Source organism: Myotis brandtii, unplaced genomic scaffold, assembly GCF_000412655.1.
Source record: "Myotis brandtii unplaced genomic scaffold, ASM41265v1 scaffold87, whole genome shotgun sequence".
NCBI classification, from domain to species: Eukaryota; Metazoa; Chordata; class Mammalia; order Chiroptera; family Vespertilionidae; genus Myotis; species Myotis brandtii.
Genome location: NW_005371548.1, coordinates 457,251 through 466,524, shown reverse-complemented (window position 1 = coordinate 466,524; position 9,274 = coordinate 457,251).

Sequence of the window (9,274 nt, the reverse complement as noted above, 5' to 3'; positions counted from 1 at the left end):
CACTCTAATTGCCCCCAACTGTCCCCCCCGCCAGCCTGGTTGCCCCATGCAGCCTGCTTGTTCAGTCGTTTTGTCACCCCTCACTAACTCTCCTGCCAGCCTGGTCGCCCCATGCAGCCTGCTTGTTCAGTCGTATGGTCATCCCTCACTAACCCCCCTGCAGGCCTGGTCATAGGCAGCCATCTTATGAGGGTGTGACAGTCAATTTGCATATTACCTCTTTATTATATAGGATAACACTGCAATGAACATAGGGCTGCATATATGCTTTCAATTAGTATTTCAGGTTTCTTCCAGAAGTGGAATCGCTGGGTCATAAGGCAGTTCCATTCTTAATTTTTTGAGGAATCTCCATAATTTTTCACAGTGACTTCACCTATCTGCATTCCCACCAACAGTGCACAAGGGTTCCCTTTTCTCCACACCCTTGTCAACACTTGTTTGTTAAATTATTGATGATAGCCATTCTGACAGGTGTGACGGCTTTTTTTTTAAACAGCTTTCTTAAGATTTAATTAACATACCATATAATTCACCCACTGAAAGTAAACAATGGTTTTTAGTATATTCACAGTTATGTGCGATTTATCACTACAGTCAATTATTAAACATTTTTGAGTCAAAAAGAAACACCATACCTTTAGCTATGACTCTTCCCCCATGTCTCTATTCTTCAGCCCAAAGCAAACACTAATCTACTTTCTGTCTATAAATTTCCCAATCGTGGATCTTTCCTAAAAATGTGTTCATATAAAATGTGTTCTTTTGTGATTGCCTTCTTTCACTTAGCATGTTTTCAAGATTAATTCATTATGTAGCATGTACTTCTTTTTATGGTTGTACAATATTCTATTGCATATTTATGCCACATTTTGTTTATCTATTAATCCATTTATGGATATTTGAGCTTTCCTCATCTTTTGCTTATTATGAATAGTGGTGCTAGGAACATTCATGTTCAACTTTTATGAGGACAAATGTTCTTTTTTCTTTTCTTTTTTTTTTACTTTTTGGGGGCTAGGGGAGGACATATGTTCCTATTTCTCTTGGGTAGATATCTAGGAATTGAACTGGGTCATACAGTAACTCTATGATTAATCATTTCAGGACTTACCATACTATTTTTCAAACTGGCTGTCAGTTTACATTCCCACTAGCAGTGTGTAAGGGTCCCAGTTTCCCCATATCCTTGACAACACTTTTTATTGTCTGACTTTCTGATTCTAACCATTTTAGCAGAAGTGAAGGACTTTTTTAATTTAAATTTTATTTTATTTTTGCTTTTAAGCTTTTATTTTTTATTTAAGTATAGTTGATATTAAATTGGTTGTGAAGGGATTCTGAAAGGGTTGCGCTGAATCTTTAGATCAATTAGAGGAGCATTACCATTAACCGTATTAAGATTTTCAATTAATGAACATGGAATTTTTTCATTCAATTGCTATAATTTGATTTTTCTATAATTTCTATTCAATTGTTATAATTCCATTTTTCTATAATTTCTTTCAAGAATGTTTTGTAGCTTTCAGAGTATACATTTTGTACTTCCCTTATTAAATTTATTTATAAGTATTTCATTCTTTTTGATACTATTATAAATAGAATTGTTTTGTTAATCCTTTTCAGATTGTTCATTGCAAATGTATAGAAATATAATGATTTTAATCAATATTCCAAATTTATTTTTAACAAACACCAGTCAGAACTTTAGGAAAGTGTGACATTTTTTCTAATATTTAAGTAGAAAATTTTAAATACAGTTAAATTTTACATTTTGAAAATGAGCAAAATGGTAGTGGAAAACACATGATAAGATATTGAGATATATTTTAAAGCAAAAGCAATTTAACATTAGTGAGGCTGTTGCAGAAACTAAACAGAACAAACAAACAAACAAAAATCCATGTTCAGTGAACCATAATCACAGTATCTGGGAGAGACCACGAATGTGTAAATAGAGACAGGAACCTGGTGAACTTCAGAAAACAAGCTTGACTCTCAAAGCTTTGGGCCATGGGCATGTGTGTGCCCTGCCACCAGCTCTGGGTTTGCCAAGTGATCCCCACAGAGCTTCTCAGTGAGGACCATTCATTCTAAGAAACCTGGACCAGAGAGCTTGGTCTTGTGCTCACTTAAAGGGACTCATCAGCTGTGTCTTCTTTGGCCTGGCAGAGTTCCCTGAGCAGAAAGAAGACACCCTTATTCTTGGCTGGAAGTGTAATTTATGACTCCCTGACCTGGGAGTGAGGAGGTAGGGAGCAGTCTAGGTTCAAATATGGCAGACTCTTGCCTTTCTTATCAAATTTTTGTGCATTTTATTGAGGAATAGATAGTTTTCCACTTGATATATGCCCTTAAGACCATTCCCTAAGGGACCGAATGACCGGTTGACCAGTCGCTATTACGCACACTGACCACCAGGGGGCAGAAACTCAACACAGGAGCTGCCAAGGACAGCAACTTCGCAGAGTGCCCTTTCACACTCCAGAACCCATAGGGGGATGTTGGACTGCCAGTTTCGGCCCGATCCCTGCAGGCCAGGCAAAGGGACCCCACCTGCCAGAGGGACCCCACTCACTCCGCAGATACCGTTCAAGCCCAGGTGCCACCCCAGGTGCAGCCGGTCAGGGAGAGACTGCGGGAGGTTGGCTCCAGGGTGTGTCCAGCCCATCTTGCCCAGTCCCACCCCGCCAGCCACCTTCTAATTAATTTCCTTTCAATGTGCATGAATCTGTGCACCAGGCCTCTAGTCTATATATAATTTTCACTAGTTTCACTGGAGATCAGGTCCACAAAGCTCCTCACTCTATCATGACGTCCTAGACCAGGGGTGGGCAAACTTTTTGACTCGAGGGCCACAATGGGTTCTTAAAATGGACCGGAGGGCCGGAACAAAAGCATGGATGGAGTGTTTGTGTGAACTAATATAAATTCAAAGTAAACATCATTACATAAAAGGGTACGGTCTTTTTTTTTTTTAGTTTTATTCATTTCAAACAGGCCGGATCCGGCCCGCGGGCTGTAGTTTGCCCACAGCTGTCCTAGACATTACTTTTTCCTGGAATACATCACTGACACCTGAATTAAGTCCTCTTACTCAGTGCTCCAACTCCCACTTCAGTACTTACCACACTCACCTTCTGGTTTCCTTCCATTAAACCATGAGTGCCATAGGAGTGTGAAGGCTGTATCTGCCTTGTTCTCTTTTATACCTCCAGGGCCTTGCCTAGCACACAGTAGATGCTCAATAAAGTATGGTGAACTGAAAATATATTTCTTATATTTTTAAGTGGAAAAAGCTATGTCTTGGGAATCAGAACTCCTAAATATGGTACTGAGATTGAGATGTGGAAAGGGAAGGCAAGGCCTAGCACAGAAAAATGGCTCAAACAATAAAAGGACAAAAATGAGTAAAATATAGATTTGGGGACTTATTAATAAATAAACCTGAGTAGAGGTTAAGAGCATAGACTTAGGAAATAGACTAAATGGGTTTGAATTCCTACTCTACCACTTCCTATTTGTTGCTTAGCCTCACTGTCCTGAATTTCTCTTATGTATAAAATGAGGGATAATCTTAGCATCTACCTCAGAGTATTTGGGGTATGATAAAATGCAATAATGAATATATATATATATATATATTTTCCAATGATGCCTGTCACATATCAGTATTTATATAAATGCTGTTTTATTTTCAACACTATGTATGTTTAAGAAACTAAAATAAGTCTGTACATGCTGTTTCATAACCTGAATTTAAAAGAAAAATAATTAATGATTTATTTTCCTTCTTGCAAAAGAAATACATTTTCCTTGGACAATTTAGAAGATAGAAGTAATCATTACCTGAGGAACAGCATCAGAAATGCATCTTTAATCTCAAAGATGAAGATAAGTAAATGGGAGTGGATGAGGGAGGAATGGGGGCACCAAGTCACCAGGTATAGGTTTCTAAGTGTAAAATGTGGCACAAGATACTATCATGCTACGGTTGCCTGAGTCTCAGATTTGTGGTGGAAAATATAGCCCCTGATTAAGGAGATGGGGTAGGAGTGTAATGGGGGGAGGAGGAAGAGAAGAGGATGTGTGTGTATGTGTGTGTGAGAGAGAATTTACTCATCTGTACTGCCAACACATAGAAATGATCAGTTTTGCTAGTCTTTCAAAATAATTTATTGCTTATTCTCATACCTACCTTAATTTTTGCAGAATATTTGAAAAAATGTAAAATATTATAAATTAGAAGATTTATGATTTTGGCCTATCACTATCTCTACAAGAGCCAAAAGTAATTATAAATAAAATGTTAGTGTACTTACTTTGATTTGACATATAATGTGTGTAAACCTACAAGGTAAGTATAGATAGATGGATGAATAAGTAGATAGATAGATAGATAGATAGATAGATAGATAGATAGATAGATGATAGATAGATAGATATGGTCTTGGTTCACACGATTATGGATGCTAGGAACTTTTACAATGTGCTGTCTGCAAGCTGGAGAGCCAGGAAAGTCAGTGGCATAGTTCAAAGACCTGAGAGCTGAGAGCTGATGTGCAGATGCCAGTTTGAACTAGAAGTCCTGAAAACCAGGAATGCCAAGGGCAGGAGATCAATGTCCCAGCTCAAACAGTCTCGCAGAGAACAAATTCAATCTTCCTCTGCCTTTCTGTTCTATTCAAGCCCTCAATGCATTGGATGATGCCCAGCCACACTGGGGAGTGCCATCTGCTTTACTCAGTTCACCAATTCAAATGCTAGGTTCTTCCAGAAACACCCTCGCAGACACACTCAGAAATGTTTAACCAGATATATGGGCATCCCATGGCCTACTGGGCTAATCATCACATCCTCCTTTCCTATATTTACTCAGATGGTTTGAGATTTTGGAAAAGGGGGATAAAAAGACTCTCTTTAATCTGACTACATAGGGTAAGATTGCTATCCCCATGTGATTAATCATCACTGTGGCTCAAGTTTGATTTCTATAGAGCTTGCTGATAAGGAATCACACTCAAGCAGCTCCCTTAGATTTTTGTGGCATGTTGGAAGATTGAGCCATATCTTGCATGTGGCTCCTAGTTGATGATTCTCACAGAACATTCCTGTGATGTCATAGATTTCTTTGCCTTACTATGTAACTGTTTCTGGTAAGCCTATAGCTCAATAACTCCCTTCTCCCCAGCAACAACTCCAGAGCCTGTAGATACGGTAGGATTTATTTTTCACACCTCCAGAATTGGGAACTTTGGTAAGGAGTTCATTCTAGCCCTTTCTCCGCCAGGCCACACTACTACATAATTTCTGCAAAAATGTTCTTTCTAGGCTCCTATAGCATCTAGGTAGCTCAAAACCCCAGTGATGAAGCAGATATCTAGCAGAGGAATAAAAAGTGAATTGTGCCATCTTGTAGATATCCCTAAACTTTATGTATAATTCTTTTAGGATCCTACTCCATTGGCTTTGGGAATCAAGCGTAACTATCTGCCATATTTATAAGAGATAAGGAGAGGGGATAAATTCTTTTTACAAACGCTGTACTTCCTCAAATATAAGCCCACTCTCTTCCTTCCCAATACTACATCACCCTTCTATTATTTCAAGGTAAGAGCGATCAAACCAGTTTACCCTCTTTTTGTCCTTAGGGCACATGAGTCCCAAACTGAAACTCTTGTATCCTAACTTAGTCTTGGAAATTTTTCAAATTTTGTTCTTAACATGTTATCTATCTCCAACTCCCCAGAAAACTTTAAGGGACAAGAAAATATCTCAATCAACACCTCATAACATTTTAGTAAAGATAGCACTTCCAGGACAATTTTTACTTATCTTTAAAACATCACTTCATTACAACCAACTTCCTATATGGCATAATATCTAATGTGGAACAATATACAAACGTATATTTTCATCCAAGAAAATGTGATGGTTTCAAACAAGACTTTTTCCATATGGGTCAAAAAGACAATAGCAAAACATTTAGCCACTGAAAGAAATAAAACTCCAACTGCTAGACTTCCAATTGGGAACTTTGAAAGTCAATGGTTATGTCACAGTGGTTTCTCTACTTGAAGAGGTTTCTTTCTAGGTAATTCCTAATTTTCATAAAAGCTTTTCTGTCTTGCTCTAAACACAGTTTCTTAAATGAAGAACAATTCTGTTGTGGATGCATTCAGTCAACAAATATTCACTAATCATCCACTTGGTACAAGGAACCTAGTCACTGGTTATGCAAAGTAGAAAAAAACAGATGTGTTGGGTCCTCATGGATTTTAAAGACAAGTTGATCTAGCTAAGGAAAGAATTCAACTATGCCTACTCTTCAAATTTTGTTAGAAATCATCTAATAATGGTAAAAAATGTGTAAACTTTTATTGGCAATTTATTAGGCTCTGTGGTAAGTACTTGATATATGTGATTTACTTCTAACAATGCGTTTTACAAAGGAAGCACACACACCTTGATAAGTAATTGACCCAAAGTGACGCATCAAGTTAGTAGCAGCCAGGACTTTTATCCAGACAGCTCATGTTTCTAATCAGCATCCTTTCAGCCAATATCACTAATAGAGCTATTTGTATGAAGAGTACTCTGTGAGACAGAACCCAGAAATCACTAGCATCCCTTTAAAAGATAATTATTAGATGTGGTTTTGTAAGTTGAGCTTTCGGGACTACGTGCTAATATATCTATTGGAAACACCAAGGAGGAATATATCTGCCAAGAAGGACTACTTGTGGTAAACTGGACCTAAACTCGTAATCAGAGTCTAGCAGTCATTGTTTACAGAGAGTCTCTCAAGCAAAATACATATCAGGGAAAGCTGCAGACTGAGTTGCCAAGCCTCCTGTATCATGTTCTTCCTGGCTAAGACAACCCTATAAAGGAGCTCCTGCAATCATATTTTGACCAATGGACTGAGACTTGGCCCGCCCAATCAGAGTTATGTAGTCATATCTTCATTTGCATATTTACCAACCAATCAGAACACTTTCATAATGACAAACCAGGAAGCACAATTCTGACCAATCAGAACAATGCTATTTGAACCAATCAAATTGTGCAAATTTGGATCCCTCATTTGCATAAAAACAGAACAATCAGGGATCAGGGCATTCACTATTTACATATAAGTAGACCTCCTCTTTTTCTTGGGTGAGCATACTTTTGGTTTCCACCTAAGGCTGCATTTGCCATTTTTGCAAACTGTTCACCTGAATGAAGTCTATCCATTTACCACAGCCCACAGTGGGGATTCATGTTGGCATTGGATTGGTGGCAGCGACCTTCTATTGACACCATATGTCCCTAAAAGCCTGTGTGTGTGTGTGTGTGTGTGTGTGTGTGTGTGTGTGTGTGTGTAAAACTTTATATATCTCCAAACTATATATGCACTAGACACATACTCTTCCTTTATTCAATGTCCCAGCTAGTTTAGCAGGATAGGAGATTACATAGGAGTTTGGAGCCAAACCTAGCCTTTTTCTGGCCTGTCTTGCCTCAGTGCATACAACTCTTTTGGTTGCTTTATCACAAGCAATACCTCCTAATTATTTTTTTATAATAGTACCACTTTTCTAAAGACATCTCTATTTTCTAACTGTGATAATTTTTTTTAGTTATTTCTATATTTTTCTAAAAGTGTGTGTGTGTGTGTGTGTGTGTGTGTGTGTGTGTGTGTGTGTGTAAAACTTTATATATCTCCAAACTATATATGCACTAGACACATACTCTTCCTTTATTCAATGTCCCAGCTAGTTTAGCAGGATAGGAGATTACATAGGAGTTTGGAGCCAAACCTAGCCTTTTTCTGGCCTGTCTTGCCTCAGTGCATACAACTCTTTTGGTTGCTTTATCACAAGCAATACCTCCTAATTATTTTTTTATAATAGTACCACTTTTCTAAAGACATCTCTATTTTCTAACTGTGATAATTTTTTTTAGTTATTTCAAGTTGGAGAAAGGAACATTTACATTCAAGGTGAGTTTCTGTCTCAAGTTTAGTTACTTCACTTACCTCCTGCTTATTTTTAATTTTTGAAACATTCACATCAAAAGGCTTTGAAACTTACTTCTGTATATTAGGTACTTAACCTCTGAGATCATTCTAAGGAGATATCTGTAGGGGTGGTTTGGAAGGTTTGGAAAGAACTCTGTAAAAAACATCACACAAATTTACATAAAATGGCCAAGGTCTGACAACTGGACTTCTCCCTGAAGATTTACTTCACAGATAATTTTGAAAACACCAACTGTGTTCAGAAAGGTGCGGCCCTCTTGCAAAACGAAACTTTGAAACAAGCTAGTATGTTTCAAAAGTGATTTGATGTTGTATGGAGCCAGAGAAAATATTTTCTGTGTGGTACAGGTGAACATAATCAAACAATGAGGCTTTTTCATTCTGTGGAATGAAGCATTTCTTTAAAAATGAAACCTCATAATTTTTGTTTTGAGGCATGTTCACTTTATTATTTTTTTAAAATATATTTTATTGATTTCTTACAGAGAGGAAGGGAGAGGGATAGAGAGTTAGAAACATCGATGAGAGAGAAACATCGATCAGCTGCATCCTGCACATCTCCCACTGGGGATGTGTCCGCAACCCAGGTACATGCCCTTGACCGGAATCGAACCTGGGACCTTTCAGTCCGCAGGCCGACGCTCTATCCACTGAGCCAAACCGGTTTTGGCGAGACATGTTCACTTTAAAAAAAAAAAAGGAAACTAAGAGATTATTGGGAAGGCTATATACAACCCACTCTAACTCTTTGCCTAGGTTTCTGACAAGTCCCTTGCCCCCTCCCTACCCTAGTCCTCACTCTAAATTTCCTAGAAGGGTATAAATGCAGGACACAAGGTGGAAAATGGTGGCTGTGCTTGTGCAGGGTGTGCGTATGTGTGTGTGAGGTGGTGGCCAGCGAGAAGAGGACAGAAAGCAGAAAACGCCAAAACCAAGGCCTGGGGCGGGAGTGGGAGGGGGTGGAGGGTGTTGCAGAACCGCCTAGGTAAACAGAGGAGGGCAAATTCCAACCCCAGGAACGTGATGCCACTTGTGGGCCCTCAGATTGGATAGGACAGAGATGAGTGAGAGGGTGGTGCCTGCTGGGCCCCCGAGCACAAACCGGAGGAGGGGGCTGTATGTGCGAGTGCATGAGCCGGGGGAGGGGACTCGCGCTCCTGCTGCACTGGCCTCGGGAGTTGGGGGGCGAGCTCCTTGGTGACGCGAGGCCCTCACGTGACCGGGAGCTGCAGAGGGACGCAGCCTTCG